Source organism: Choloepus didactylus, chromosome 24, assembly GCF_015220235.1.
Source record: "Choloepus didactylus isolate mChoDid1 chromosome 24, mChoDid1.pri, whole genome shotgun sequence".
NCBI classification, from domain to species: Eukaryota; Metazoa; Chordata; class Mammalia; order Pilosa; family Megalonychidae; genus Choloepus; species Choloepus didactylus.
In genome coordinates, this window is record NC_051330.1 from 22,351,128 (window position 1) to 22,366,353 (window position 15,226).

At 38.8% G+C, this 15,226-nt stretch overlaps 2 pseudogenes; one reads left to right on the forward strand and one right to left on the reverse strand.

The window, feature by feature from the left end:
* Positions 1–3,030: 3,030 nt before the first annotated feature.
* Positions 3,031–3,415, forward strand: LOC119519952 (annotated as a pseudogene).
* Positions 3,416–3,662: 247 nt separating this feature from the next.
* On the reverse strand, positions 3,663–11,545 carry LOC119519953 (annotated as a pseudogene).
* Between the last annotated feature and the right edge of the window lie 3,681 nt (positions 11,546–15,226).

Sequence of the window (15,226 nt, forward strand, 5' to 3'; positions counted from 1 at the left end):
AGTGCAAAAAGATAAATGGAACCAAATGATATTCCAAAATTAAAAATATCAGAGCAAAAAAGGCATTATAGCAAACATATAAATAAGATAATACCATATAATAATGTAAAAGATAATTTTTAAAAGGGGGCTACATCTTCAAGAAAACACATATATCAGAAATTAGATGGATAGACATCAGAAGGATATGAAAACATGAGTCATAAAACTCAGAAGTAAAATAGAAATAAAACAAATCTTGAATAATTCAGGAAATGCAAGAGTGATTAGTCACTATAGAAAGCACAGTCAAGGGGAAAAATGAAAGGAAATATAGAAAGACAAAACAATTTGATATGAGGAAGAAATTTAATAATTTGGGAGAAGCTGACAGAACTAAAATGTTAAAACATAATTTTCAAAATGTTAAAAACTTGACTCCTACAAATATAAAACATTCATGGAAAAACTATATGTACTCTCATTAAGAGGAGAATCAGCAGGATGATAAAAATGATTCAAAGAACATCTAAACAGCAGGGATTTATAGAATTTATTTTAAAAGTTACAGCAGCATGACTTTTCTTTTTCCTTTTAAATTTTTATTGAAGATACATATAGATAAGAACATCTGTCATAAGTGTAAATGAACTTTCCTGAACAGAAAATAATCCTATAAACAGGACCAATACAGGGTAGCAGATTATTGCCATCACTCTGGAAGATCCTATTATGCTGTGTTCTAGATAAGATTGGAAATGTATTTGTCTAGGAAAAATCTATGGAAAAGGCTTTCATCTGACGGCTTGGACCCACTGGACCCTCATGCAAAACTGACAATGTTTTGAGAATTTTGTTTGAGCAGACATACTGCTAGGCCAGAAGAAAGGGGACACAGAAAGTACGAAATGCATTAAAAATGACATCCAGAGTAGAATCATTGAATCACAGATCTCAACTGAGGCGAGGCGATCTCAAGACAGGCAAGAAGGGATTTCCATGAAGCCTTTGGGTAGGGCAGGATGTCTAATCCAAGACTACCAAGAAATGGGCTTACTGTCAAGATATTCAGGGAGAGTTCATCTCCCACCTGAAAGTAGGGGTGGTGTGTTTCATACCCCAGTCTTCAAAGGGATTCTAACCACATTGCAATCCTTTGATAGGGTGATGTCAAGGCCCTATGGTTTGCAGAGAGTAGGACCACTGTTCAGTGGCAAAGAAAGGGTGGGGCTGCACTCCAACAGGCCCTGAGAGCAAAGAATTGATCCATAGATGACTCTCAGACCTTGAAAACTAATGGAATTTGCCCTGCTAGATTTCAAACTTGCTTGGGACCCTTGATACATTTACCTTCCAAAGTATATTTTCTGGAATGGGAATGACTATCCTGTGTCTCTCCCACTACTGTATTTTAAAATCAGATAACTTGTTTTCTAGGTTTCTCAGATTCACAGAATAGAGAGGAATTATGTCCTAGGGCAAACCACTTCCACAATTGATTTTGATCAGACTTTGGACTTAGAGTTGTGCTGAAATAACTTCAGGATCTGGGGATATAGGGAGAGGTGAATGTATTCTGCACATGGGAAGAACATATCCTTTTTGTTCCCAAGGGAGGATACTGGTAGATTGAATTATGTACCCTGATTTAGATACATTCTGAATTTTAATTGCATCCCCATGAGTGTAAACCCTTTTGTAAATAGGACATCTCAATTATTATTTTAAGGTGTGGCTGTAATGCAAATAGTTTCTCTTGTGCACACCTTGCTTCACCTGTTACTTCTGCCCCTCTCCCCTTGTTTCCCGAGATGAGTACAGAAATTTTTCCAAGGGCAGCCCTGGCCAAGCTTCAAGGAATGAGGGGGTATTTACTTAATCAGATGGCACCTGGTATGCAGGGCCTTTAGTGCTGATTCAAACATTGCCCTAAGACCCTAATGGATGGAACTGTTTTGTAGGATGCCCCTGCTTATGTGCATAAAAAGGTCCCATACACATTCCTGAGTATGATAAATAAATCTTGTGTTTTTTCATGGTTTGGCTCTCTACCCTCTTTCATCTCCTCCTATATAAACCCCATGTAACCTATTTCACACTGCAGAGCACAGATAGGGGTTCAGCTTCTGCCACACCGACCACATTTCGTATTTGTAAGTTTCCCTAAATATATAAGCTTCCCTAAATAAACATTTATTTGTTCATTACACAACATCTTGCCTTCCCCTGAGAAAGGGTCCTGACACCCTTTGGGGTCCTGAGAAAGAGTGGTGACACCCTGGGACCTGAGGCTGGATTTCTGCAGCAGCCCAGTGACCCAAATGAAGGATACTGGGGAATTGATGAAAGGACACACTAGGAGCCAAAGGTTTGAGAAAGCCACACAGGAAGAAACCAAAAGTCAGTTGGAGCAATAAGAATAGAGGCCAGGAGAGAGACAGTGAGAGAGAGAGAGAGCAAGAGAGTGAGAGAACACATTCCATGTGATACGAAGCAGAGGTACAAGCTCAGGAGCCCCAAGGATTGCAGCAAGTCATGTACTGAAAGCTAACAGACTTTGGGGAGAAAGCAAGCCTTGCTGATATCTTGAGTTTGGACTTCTAGACTTTAAAACCACAGACTAATAAATTACTATTACTTAAGCCAACCCATTGTGTGATATTTGTAATGAAAGTCTGGCAAACCTAGAGGGTTTTTGACAGAAATGACACAATATACCTTAAGAGTTTTGTTGCAGAAATTGTCTCACAATGTGACTGTGGGGATTGCCAAATCTTAATTCTGTAGAACAGGCTTTGAGTTGGGAACTTCCATGAAGGTGAAGTTGAATTTCCCAGGAAAACCTGAATGGGTGAAGTAGAAGCAGAAATTCTTGTTTTTGACTTCTGAAATCTTAAGTTCTGGCTTTTAAGACCTCATATATACATTTATACACATACATGAAAATGTGGGTGGGTGTATGTATGTGTGTGTGTGTGTGTGGATATATATATATATTCACAGAAATGTAGGGGTGGGGGGAGAAGCGCTTGCCTGCACTGGGTTCCAGGCATGAATCTGACTGAGGGTGAGATGGAGATGGTGGGCATGGCTGACTGGCTCCTTTTGGAAGCCTGTGTGCTCTTTACCCTTGGCATATTCTCCACTGGCCTCTCTGACTTCAGGCACATGAGGATGACTTAGAGCATGGACAGCATCCAGTCCCTGCTCTTTCTCACCACAGATGTCAAGCCAAAGTCATTCAGACTAAATCAACCCTCCATCTCTCCTTCTCACTCACCATTGTCACCCTCCTCACCTCTGCCTCTTGGACCCTCTATGGGTTTCAGCTCAGAGATCCCTACATCATGGTGCCCTCATCAGCTTCATCTGCCTCTGGCTATTCTGGAAGTACCCCCAAGAAGAAGACAGGAACTATTGGCTTCTGCAAACCTAAGTCAGCTCACCTCACCACTGGGCACCTTAATGTCAACTCAACACCAAAGAAAGCCCCTAGTTTCAGCTGTTCCTGCTGATCAAGTCCACAGTAATGCTCCAGTGAGTGAACTGTTTCTTGAGCTGCTTCTGCTTCAGGTTGTCTTGCTCTCATTGCTTGAACAGGGACATGCAAGACAGTGGCTCAAAAGAGGCTTGTGCGAGCATGGACTGTTATCGCTGGATACTTACTGGATTTTCATTCCTATTTATTGGGAGACCAGAAAGAAAACGAGAACAGTGCAAACCAACAAATTAATAGTAACCAGCCTGCTCAAAATAACAATGCTATTCCAGTGGTGGGGAAGGCCTTCATGCAGCCCACCAAACCATACTCCAGTAGGGAGTACCTGTGGAATTTGAGAATCAGGATAAATATTCTCCAGGTACCAAGAGAAAGGCTTGCATTGTAACTTGTGTCTTACACCAAGTCTTGATGCTGTATCTCCTTAAGTTACCTTTGTGACACCTGGGAAATTATACAGAAGAAATTCTTAAATTCATACATCCAAACTTCTGCAAGTTGCCTGTTATTTTTATTGATAATCTGCCCTGTGCCTCCTGGAAATGTGTAAGGTGTAGCTTTATGAATAGGTGTCCAACATGTGAGCATGTAAACATTTCCAAAGTACCTGCACACTGCCAAATCCTGGAGGAAATTTCTAGGTTTTCTCCTCCCCAAAAATCCATCCAGCATCATACATTCCAATTTCCTGAAAGTAATCTCTGTCTATTGAAAAAAAGGCTCTCTGCCATTGTTGGCGTTCTGACAGGAAGAGTCTGATCAACTTTCTGTCTGCCCATTTCTCTTTGGGGAAGAGGATACCAGTGAAAACTGAACTTCCAGTTGAATTCACCATAGGTCATATCAGAGACTGCCATATACTCAAAAGTATCAGCAGGGATCACATCAAAGACAGGACATACCACTGTTCATGTTTGATCCTGGCTAATAGAGGCTCCATCCATACCACTGTAAACTCACAGTAAGAATCTATGAAGGTGATCATTTGACCTTTAGACACAACAGCTCCTTTTAAATCTAGCTCTGATCAATCCAGAACATTGTTCCATTCAAATTTTGTGAACTGGTACTTTTAATTTCCTAACATAACTCTCTAGAGGTCTTCTCAAACAGACTGGCATAACCCACCAAATAATTTCTTCTAGCATGTGTCTTGGTGTGCTATTAATGACACTATAGACAGTTGGAAGAACTCTGTTCCAAGCCTCATTGTGGAAAACAATCACCACAGTTGTAGGAAGATTATCTGTATACACCTTTGTTTTACATCCTTCTGATATCTGGTAAAGATCTGTTGAGTGTAATCATCTCTCTCACCATTAAATTGAACTGACTGATTTTAAACATCTCTTTCATCTTTTCTTTATTGCCTTTAGGAATGACCACTGGTTTCCCCATTTCTCCAGAACCTTCATAAGGCTTTTGTACTGGCTCTAAAACATTCCCAGCAGGAAGTCCTCTCTCCTTTTTTTCATCATATTTGCAACATTCACTGAAGTAAAGCAGCAGGAACATATCCAAAAATACCCAAATCAAGGAGGTGGCTAGGACTTAACCTTGCAATAGGCAAATTTCTCATGGCACTTTAATAATGCAAAATTTAAAAATATTTATACATATATAAATATACAAATAGCCTGAAAATTATTTCAATCCAGTTCTATCAGAAAATATGTTCATAACCCCAAAGTGGTTTTTCAAATGAATTCATATCTCAAGTCCGTATGTCCCACATCAACTCGGTCAGCGGCGGCGGCAAAAACCCCTCCGGCCTGTCCGGGCAGTAGCCAGCCCCTCTCTCAGGCTGCAGACCCCCGCGCCGCCTCCGTGGCCACTGCTGGCTGCTACCCCCGCGGGCCGAGTACTGCAGCCGCAGCTCCATCAGCGCCGCGGGCTAGAGCCGCAGGGCCCTGTCCGCTCAGGCAGCTCAGGCCCAGTCATTCTTAGTCTGCGTCTGTACCTTCTTCTAATACGCAGAATACCCAGCACATTCAGAGACGGAGGAATAAAAGGACTGCAATTAAACTCCATATAATCATATTTGAAGAGCAAAAGGATAAATGGAACTAAATACTATTCCAAACTTAATAACATCACAGGTAATACTATGACATAAAGTTAATACAACTTGTGTTCTATGGTAAGGGAGTAAGAGATGGAAGAAAACAAAGATATTTACTTCATATATAAAAATATATATGTCTATGTGTGGATACATGTGTAACCATATTCATCACAAAATAAGGGAAAATACTTAACAACTAAAGTCCTGCTCCTGCACCTGGTCACATGGTCATAGCTAGCATTTATAACTACCTTCATCCACTACCCATTCCAATTTTCCTTTACTCTCAGCAAGCACCTCGGATGATTGTGGTATTTTGCTTGAGGAATGAGCCAAACCTTCATTCCTAAAGGATCTAGACTATTAGTAGTCCTGATCAGATTGAGTTGCTGTAATAGCTCATTAACTTAAATCATAGGACATGGTAGCATGAAGAGAAGCCCTAAGGGATCGCCTATATTCCAGACACACTATGCCTTATCTCCATTAGCAGTCCAATTTCCCTTTGTTAGATAAGGTTAAGCAACCCAGCCAATACATTAGCTTCCATGTTGCCTTTTGATTCAGAGACATGAAGAGACCAAAATGGCCATTTGGCAGACATGTTCCATTTCAATGGAATCATTGTGTCACCAGCTGGAAGCACTCCTCCCTTTAAAGACCTCTAGGTCAGCAGAGCATAACGTCACAGAAACATAAAGCAAAAATGTTGCAAGTTGGTTACATAGGTAATAGTGATTGGTGCCACTCCCATTTCCACCCTGTGATTCCTGGACCTATGATTGCTGGCTATGGAAGAAACAGCGTCATAGAGTAGACACTGATTTAGAGAATATGCAGTCCCCAAAGAGCACTTATTCAGCTCTGCAAGGTAGGGCTCCCCTGCTGGCATTGTGATTGAAACTTTAATAGGCCATTGCTTATAAAATGGGCAAAAGATATGAAAAGACAGTTCTCTGATGAGGAAATACAAATGGCCAAGAAACACATGAAAAAATGTTCAGCTTCACTAGCTATTAGAGAGATGCAAATTAAGACCACAATGAGATACCATCTAACACCGGTTAGAATGGCTGCCATTAAACAAACAGGAAACTACAAATGCTGGAGGGGATGTGGAGAAATTGGAACTCTTATTCATTGTTGGTGGGACTGTATAATGGTTCAGCCACGCTGGAAGTCAGTCTGGCAGTTCCTTAGAAAACAAGATATAGAGTTACCATTCGATCCAGCGATTGCACTTCTCGGTATATACCCGGAAGATTGGAAAGCAGTGACATGAACAGATATCTGCACGCCAATGTTCATAGCAGCATTATTCACAATTGCCAAGAGATGGAAACAACCCAAATGTCCTTCAACAAATGAGTGGATAAATAAAATGTGGTATATACACACGATGGAATAATACGCGGCAGTAAGAAGGAACGATCTCGTGAAACATATGACAACGTGGATGAACCTTGAAGACATAATGCTGAGCGAAATAAGCCAGGCACAAAAAGAGAAATATTATATGCTACCACTAATGTGAACTTTGAAAAATGTAAAACAAATGGTTTATAATGTAGAATGTAGGGGAACTAGCAATAGAGAGCAATTAAGGAAGGGGGAACAATAATCCAAGAAGAACAGATAAGCTATTTAACGTTCTGGGGATGCCCAGGAATGACTATAGTCTGTTAATTTCTGATGGATATAGTAGGTGCAAGTTCACAGAAATGTTGCTATATTAGGTAACTTTCTTGGGGTAAAGTAGGAACATGTTGGAAGTTAAGCAGTTATCTTAGGTTAGTTGTCTTTTTCTTACTCCCTTGTTATGGTCTCTTTGAAATGTTCTTTTATTGTATGTTTGTTTTCTTTTTAACTTTTTTTTCATGCAGTTGATTTAAAAAAGAAGGGAAAGTTAAAAAAAAAAAAAGAAAAGCAAGGAAAAAAAAAGATGCAGTGCCCCCTTGAGGAGCCTGTGGAGAATGCAAGGGCATTCGCCTACCCCACCTCCATGGTTGCTAACATGACCACAGACATAGGGGACTGGTGGTTTGATGGGTTGAGCCCTCTACCACAGGTTTTACCCTTGGGAAGACAGTTGCTGCAAAGGAGAGGCTAGGCCTCCCTATGGTTGTGCCTAAGAACCTCCTCCTGAATGCCTCTTTGTTGCTCAGATGTGGCCCTCTCTCTCTGGCTAAGCCAACTTGAAAGGTGAAATCACTGCCCTCCCCCCTACGTGGGATCAGACACCCAGGGGAGTGAATCTCCCTGGCAAAGTGGAATATGACTCCCGGGGAGGAATGTAGACCCAGCATCATGGGACGGAGAACATCTTCTTGACCAAAAGGGGAATGTGAAAGGAAATGAAATAAGCTTCAGTGGCAGAGAGATTCCAAAACGAGCCGAGAGGTCACTCTGGTGGGCACTCTTATGCACACTTTAGACAACCCTTTTTAGGTTCTAAAGAATTGGGGTAGCTGGTGGTGGATACTTGAAACTATCAAACTGCAACCCAGAACCCATGAATCTCGAAGACAGTTGTATAAAAATGTAGCTTATGGGGGTGACAATGGGATTGGGAAAGCCATAAGGACCACACTCCACTTTGTCTAGTTTATGGATGGATGAGTAGAAAAATAGGGGAAGGAAACAGACAAAGGTACCCAGTGTTCTTTTTTACTTCAATTGCTCTTTTTCACTCTAATTATTATTCTTGTTATTTTTGTGTGTGTGCTAATGAAGGTGTCAGGGATTGATTTAGGTGATGAATGTACCACTATGTAATGGTACTGCAAACAATCGAAAGTACGATTTGTTTTGTATGACTGCGTGGTATGTGAATATATCTCTATAAAATGATAAAAAAAAAAAAAAACATACAGCACAAAAAAAAAAAAGTGTGCTGTATATGTAGCTGTTATAGTGTGAAATAGCACAACACATTGAGGATATATCCTCCCAGTGTTCAAACCCTATTATCCAATTCAGCAAGTCACCCACATCACTGGAAAATAATTGAAGTTTCAACATATATCTCAGATATCTCACTTTCATCTTACTTGTTAACATACATGAATATAGCAACCAACAGTTATGTCAGAATCACATTTGTCCATCAGTTGCAACCTTAAGTTAGCCAGAGATATAAGATTTCAGCAAAAATCAATAAGAGCATTCTGTGAGAATTGAATGAAATTTACACTGGAGAGTAGTGTATATTCTATTTATTGTAAATTGTATGCCTGTATATAATACATCTTTATGTAGTCTGATAAAAGCTGTGTGTGTGTGTGTGTGTGTGCATGCACAAGCACAAGCTTTTTCTGGAGAGCTGGATGTTAGGCATTTATCAGCATACCACTGGCTAAGACTCACATGGTCTTTATTTGTTCTGTGTATGAAAATTCTAGTGAATGAGAACTATTTGCCTCAATCTTTTCTTTTAAGAGACAGTAAGGAAAATTTTTGAAACATCTCTTTACGGAAAGAAACTGCTCCAATTAAGAAATGGAATTCTTTGGTGATATTTACCAAAATGATTTATCAAAATTGTAGTACTCAAAAATGGTTTAGAAAGCCCAATTGTAGCGTTACTGCTCATCAAAAATGTTGTCCATTAAAACTGTTACTTTTGTCTAAAAAAAAAAAAAAAAAAATAGGCCATTGCACAGTTCTATCAATCTAGCTGGTTTAAGATGATGGAGAACATGGTAAGGTCAGTGAAACCCATGAGAATGGCCATACTGAACATAATTCATTTGCTGTGAACAGATTTCCTTGAGCAGAAGTCATGTTTAGGGAATACCATTATGGTGGAAAGGGCATTCTGTATGCCCACAGGTGGTAGTTTTATCAGAAGCATTGTATGCAGAGAATTCAAGTCAGTATCCCAGGTAAATGTTTTTTTTCCCAGTAAGAAGAGAATGCTACCCTTCTATGAAGAAAATGGTCCAATGTAATCAACCTGCCACCAGGTAGCAAGGTGATCACCCTGGAGAATATTGGGGATGAGTGTTGGTCTCTGCTGAGGATAGACTGAGCACTCAGCAGAGACTGTAGCCAGGTCAGTCTCAGGGAATGGAAATCCATGTTGCTGAGCCCATGCATATCCTCTATCCCTACCACCATGGCCACTTTTATCATGAACCCATTGGGCAATGGCAGGGATGACTTGGAAAAAATGCTGTCTGGTATTCACAGCACAGTTCATCTTATCCACTTTTTTATAAAATCCTCCTCTGCTGGACACAATGTCTAGTGAGCATTCACATGAGACATAACTATCTTCATGGTTTTTGCCCATTCAGAATGTTATATTCACACACCTCTCCCCCAGACCAGTTAGTTTCCAATTTTCCAATCATTTTCCTTCCAAACACTGACACAGAGCCAAAAACACTGGCCACAGCCCAAGAGTATATATACAAATGCACCCTTGGCCATTTCTCCTTAAAAGCAAAATGAACAGTGAGGTACCCTGCTAGGGATTCTGCCCATTGGGAGGATTTCACTCCACCACTGTCCTTCAGGAATGTTGCAGAAAGCGCTGTAGTGCTGCAGCTATCCACTTGTGGGTAGTGTCTGTATATTTTGCAAAACCCTCTGTAAAAAAGATCCAAATTTCTACTTCTTATAAGGAACTCCCTAAAAAGTCACAGCATGGGCTGGGAAAGAGAAGGTAAGGTGGAAAGAGTGAAGGCCATAGGCATTTGACCCACTTCTTCAGTAACTTACTTGTGTCTTCATGGTCTGTTGGAGCCAGAATTCCCATAAGCCACTTCCATTTGATGATGTAATGCTGCAGTGAATGTGAAAATTAATGGCTTAGTGGTTTAGACAATAACCATTTCATGATGGGCAGCTCAGGTCCAATGATAATTGGGTGGCACATGGTTAAACATTAGTCCCTGCTAAGGCCCAGGAACAGTTCAAAAGCTGTTGCTCAGAAGGAGAGTAGTTATTTGCAAAGGATGTCAAGCTTTGCTCCAAAATCCCATGTCTGCACCATGTTTCTCATATAGTGGCCTGACAAAAGGCTCCAGATAGCATCTCTATTTACCACTGGCACTTCAAGTACCTTTAGAGATGCTGGATCATGATGGCCCAATTCACAAAGTAGCTTCCATGGCAGTCTGGACCTATTTCAGGGCCTTTTCTTGTTCCAGTCTTCACTCAAAACTTAGCAGCTTTTTGAGTAACTCATAAATGGGCCAGAGTAGCACATCTGAATGAGGACTAAGTTGCCTTCAAATTCCTTTGAGACCAGTCAATGTGTCTCATTTTTGGTTATAGGAGGGACCAGATGCAACAGATTTCCCTTTACCTGAAATGTGATCTCTTGACATTGCCCTCTCCATTTGATGCCTGGAAATGTCACTGATGTAGAAGGGTCCTGAATGTTTGTCCAATTTATTACCCATCCTCTGACATGTAAATGTCTTACCAATAAATCTAGAGTAGTCCCTTCTTCTGCTTTCTGGATCCAATCAGCTTATGATCAATAGTGGAGGAGTGGGATGTTTTTTGAAGTATAATTCGATCATGTCACCTGCATACTGGATTATGACATAGGGCTGTAGATTTTTTATACCCCTGATGAAGTATTGTGAAGGTTTTTTTTGCTGATCTTGCCAGCTGAAAGCCAACTAACAAGTATTGGGGAAAAAATAACATATTTGCCAAGTCAATAGCTGCATACCAAGTACCTAAGGATGTGTTAATTTGTCCAAGCAATGATACCATGTCTGAAACATCAGCTGCAGTTAGAATAACCAGCTGGCTAATTTTATGAGAATCCACTGTCATCCTTCAAAATCCATCTGTTTTCTGCACAGAATAAATTGGAGAGTTGAATAGGAATGTGATAGAATCACTACCCCTACATCCTAGACACCCTTAAAGGTGGCACTATTCTCAACATGTGTGTGAATCTATCTCTGAACTGTCTATTCAGTTCCATTGATCAAGGTATCTGTCTTTTCAACAATACCAACTCTCAAGTATTTTAGTTTTTTGATAAGTTCTGAAGTCAGATTATGTAAGATGTCTTTTATTCTTTTTCCAAGTTGTTTTTACTACCTTAGTACTTTGTTTTTTCATATTGATTGTAAAATCAGCTTGTTAATTTCTGCAAAATAAAATGCTTTGCTTAAATTTAATTGGCTTGCTTGAAATCTATTGATCAATTTAGGATTGCAGTAATTAATAGATCAATTGCTCCCAGTTGGGCTCCTTATCAATGTCATATTTCTTTATTTTGTTTAGATTCTGTGACCAATATTACCTTTCCACTAAGTTAGAATCTCTTGGTGTGGGACCCAGGCATTCACATATTTTTCAAAATTATTCTAAGAGTTTCTTATGTATATAACCAGGCACTATTGATTACTACATTAAATCCCCAAGAGAAGTAAATTCCATATAAAACTCAAAACATGTGACCTTTCTCTCTAATGTTCTATCACACAGAAAATTTTGGTTATCTGTCTACTGTCAATTATTAGCTCTTCTGTTAATAATTCTTACCCATAAATTTATCTCCTCTGGTAAAAAAAAAATGCATTCATTAGTTAACCAATATTTTTCTCTACAGAGAAGATCAGTGACCAAAAATTGTCAGAAAATTACATTGTCAAGAGTATCAAGAGAATTTAAGTAAAACATACTACTATTCCACTGAAATGTCCATAAGCAGAATGTGGTGACAGAGAATAATTTTGGTCCCTTAAAGCATATAATATTGGTATTCACTGGATTTATTTTCAATAGAAAATATATCCTAAAGAAGAAACACTTTGCTTCTGGTTTGGGGCCCATTCATTGTTCAATGCTTTGCAAAAAAATAAAAATTTGGCATGAAGGGCTTACTGCAAGACCAGTTCAAATGTGAATATAACTTATGGCAATTTTTAGTCCTCTGGAAATATTTTTAAATAACATAATCTTCACAGCAATTTCTTTTTCAAATTTAAAGCTATCTTGTGCTGCAAATGTGTTTTCTCATATTTTATAATTACAACGTTCATTTAATGCACTTCATAGCACATATAGGACCAGTATTCAGATGTGTGTTTTCCACTATAACATTTTTGGATTTAAATATCCCAATATGCACTTGTGTTTATAAATTTTAATTTAATGTGATACAATAACAGAATATAGAAAATTGATTAAAAGTGAACTGGAACTAAATATTTAAATTGGCAGTGTTTTTTTTTGTTTGTTTGTTTTTTGTTTTTTGTTTTTTACTCATTTAGCCAACAAATGAATACCTTTTCTTCCTTTAAATTACACAGAAAAGTTCATCCAGTTTGGCACAACTTCTTTATTATTGCCAACTACGTCATTGCTTTGGCTATTACTATTCCCTTCCAAGAAAAAGAGTTGAGGCTATAATTGTATGGACTGTATTTTCTTTTTTTTTCCTTCAAATTAACAGGCTAATTTTATTGCATCTTTAAAATATCACAAATAGGTCTGGCATCTTGGTGTTTCCATAGCTTGACAACTCTCAGATCTTATTTGTCAGTCAACAGAACTATTCCTTTTTCAGAGACGTAGATAGCATCCAAAAATGTTCTAATATCTTTTTTTTTACCTACTTTGCTTTACTGAAACAAAGCAGCTGAATTTGCTGCAAGTTCAATGTTGTTTCCTTCAAGAATTAACTCATCTTTCTGGACCTGAGATACTGAACAAGTAACGCCTGTCCTCATCCGAACCCTGTAGAGGTTTCAACAAGAGACCCACTCTCCTGAATAATGATGTTGATGGGAAAGTGGGCACACCAAGCCCTCACCTTGAAAGGGAAACCCAGCCTAAGACCCTTGATTGTGTTCAGTGTGTGACCACAGAAAGTGCCAAGTGTAGCCAGTTCCTTTCTGTTTCCATACCATTTGTCAATTTGAAGCCCTTCTTTTTCTCTCACAGTGACTGAGTTTCACATTGATGGGATTGATTTCCCTCTGCAGGTTCCTCTGGGGCCTTGCACAATAATTGTGCATCCCTTCAAATATTTTCTGGAATGTCAAGAGACTGGTTCTGAAAACATTCTTCTTTCTTGCAGATGTGGCAAAAAGCTAAAGATACATTTTTTTTAATTGTGGAATATAACATATTTACATAGAAGTGATAACTTTCCAAGTGCAGTTTAACAGGTAGAGAACAAATTTCAAAGAATGTTATGTGTTACAGTTGCATAGTTTCAATTATTTCCTTATTGTGAAATATAACATATACACAAAAAGGTGATAACTTTCAAAATACAATTTAACCACTAGTTATACAGGAAATTTCCAAGAATGTTGTGGGTTACATTACCATAGTTTCACTTATTTCCTTTCTAGGAAATATACAAAAAGGTGACAACTTTCAAGTTTCAATTTATCAACTAGTTATATAACAGATTTCAAAGACTGTTATGGTTACAGTTTCATCAGTTCAGATCATTCCTTCTAGCTATTCTAATACCCTAGTAACTATGAGAAAGAAAATTATGTAGAGATTCAGTGTTCATACTCCTTTCTTAAATTCTATCCTGTCTGTTGCTACCCCTTCCTCTAATTTAATCATTTTCCCAATCTTCAGAATATCTAGGCAGTGACCACTCTAACTTGTTCATGTTGAAAAGGGGTGTCAACATTATGGGAAAAGGGAACAAAACTGATTGATGTTCTTGAAGAGGTTGTTGACTCTGGGTTTTGGGACTTAGCTGGTATAGGAGCTCTCTAGAAGATTTAAGTCTCTGAAGAATAAACTTAGTGAGTGAAATTTTTACAGTTTCAGATAGGGATCTGGGTATTCTTTAGGGTTTTCCTGACTACTGTTGACTTGGGTTTATCATTCTGTGGCCATTTGAGACATCTAGCTGGAGCTTGCATAGGAGTAATCTCAAGGACAACCTCTTGAAACTATTTGAAATATCTTAGTCACTGAAAGCGTAAGTGTTACCTCTATTTTCCCCCTTTGGATCAAAAAGAGATCCTCAACCCCTTGAAGCCAGGCTCATTTATAGAATCTGTGTCCCACATCCACAGGGGGCTCACTCATCTGGGGAGAGGGCAACAAATTTATTTGCAAAGTTGGGCTATATGATGGACTACTATGCAGCAGTAAGAAGGAACAAGGTCCCGCAACATATGGCAACATGGATGAAACTTGAAGATATAATGCTGAATGAAATAGACAGAAAAAGAGAGACATTGTACATTACCACTTCTATGAGCACTCTGAACAATGTAAAATAAATGTCTTATAATGTAGAATATTGGGGACCTAGAAATAGACTTAGTGAAGGGGAAATGATAACATAATATGTTTAGATGTGTCAGTGAGAGGGAATTTAAACATAAGGAAACGGATAGGGGTGATGATTTTTAATGGGAAAATAAGTATCAGAGCTGCACTGAAAGCAAACAGGATTGAGAGCAGTTATTTAAAGGCATGTATCCCACAGATTGGTAAATATAGATAGGTGCTTGCATGATATACTTTTAAGGTATGACACTAGTACAGAGAGTTGATAACAGAGTGGTAAATGGGAAAAATCTACCTATGCATACTAGAGACTATAATTAATAGGAAAACTTTACTAGTACCATACAAATACTAGGGACAAATAATTGAGGGCTGAAAAGAGCTATGGGGTGTTTTGGGCCATGAGAATTGTTTAAAATGGAGAATTATAATGATTG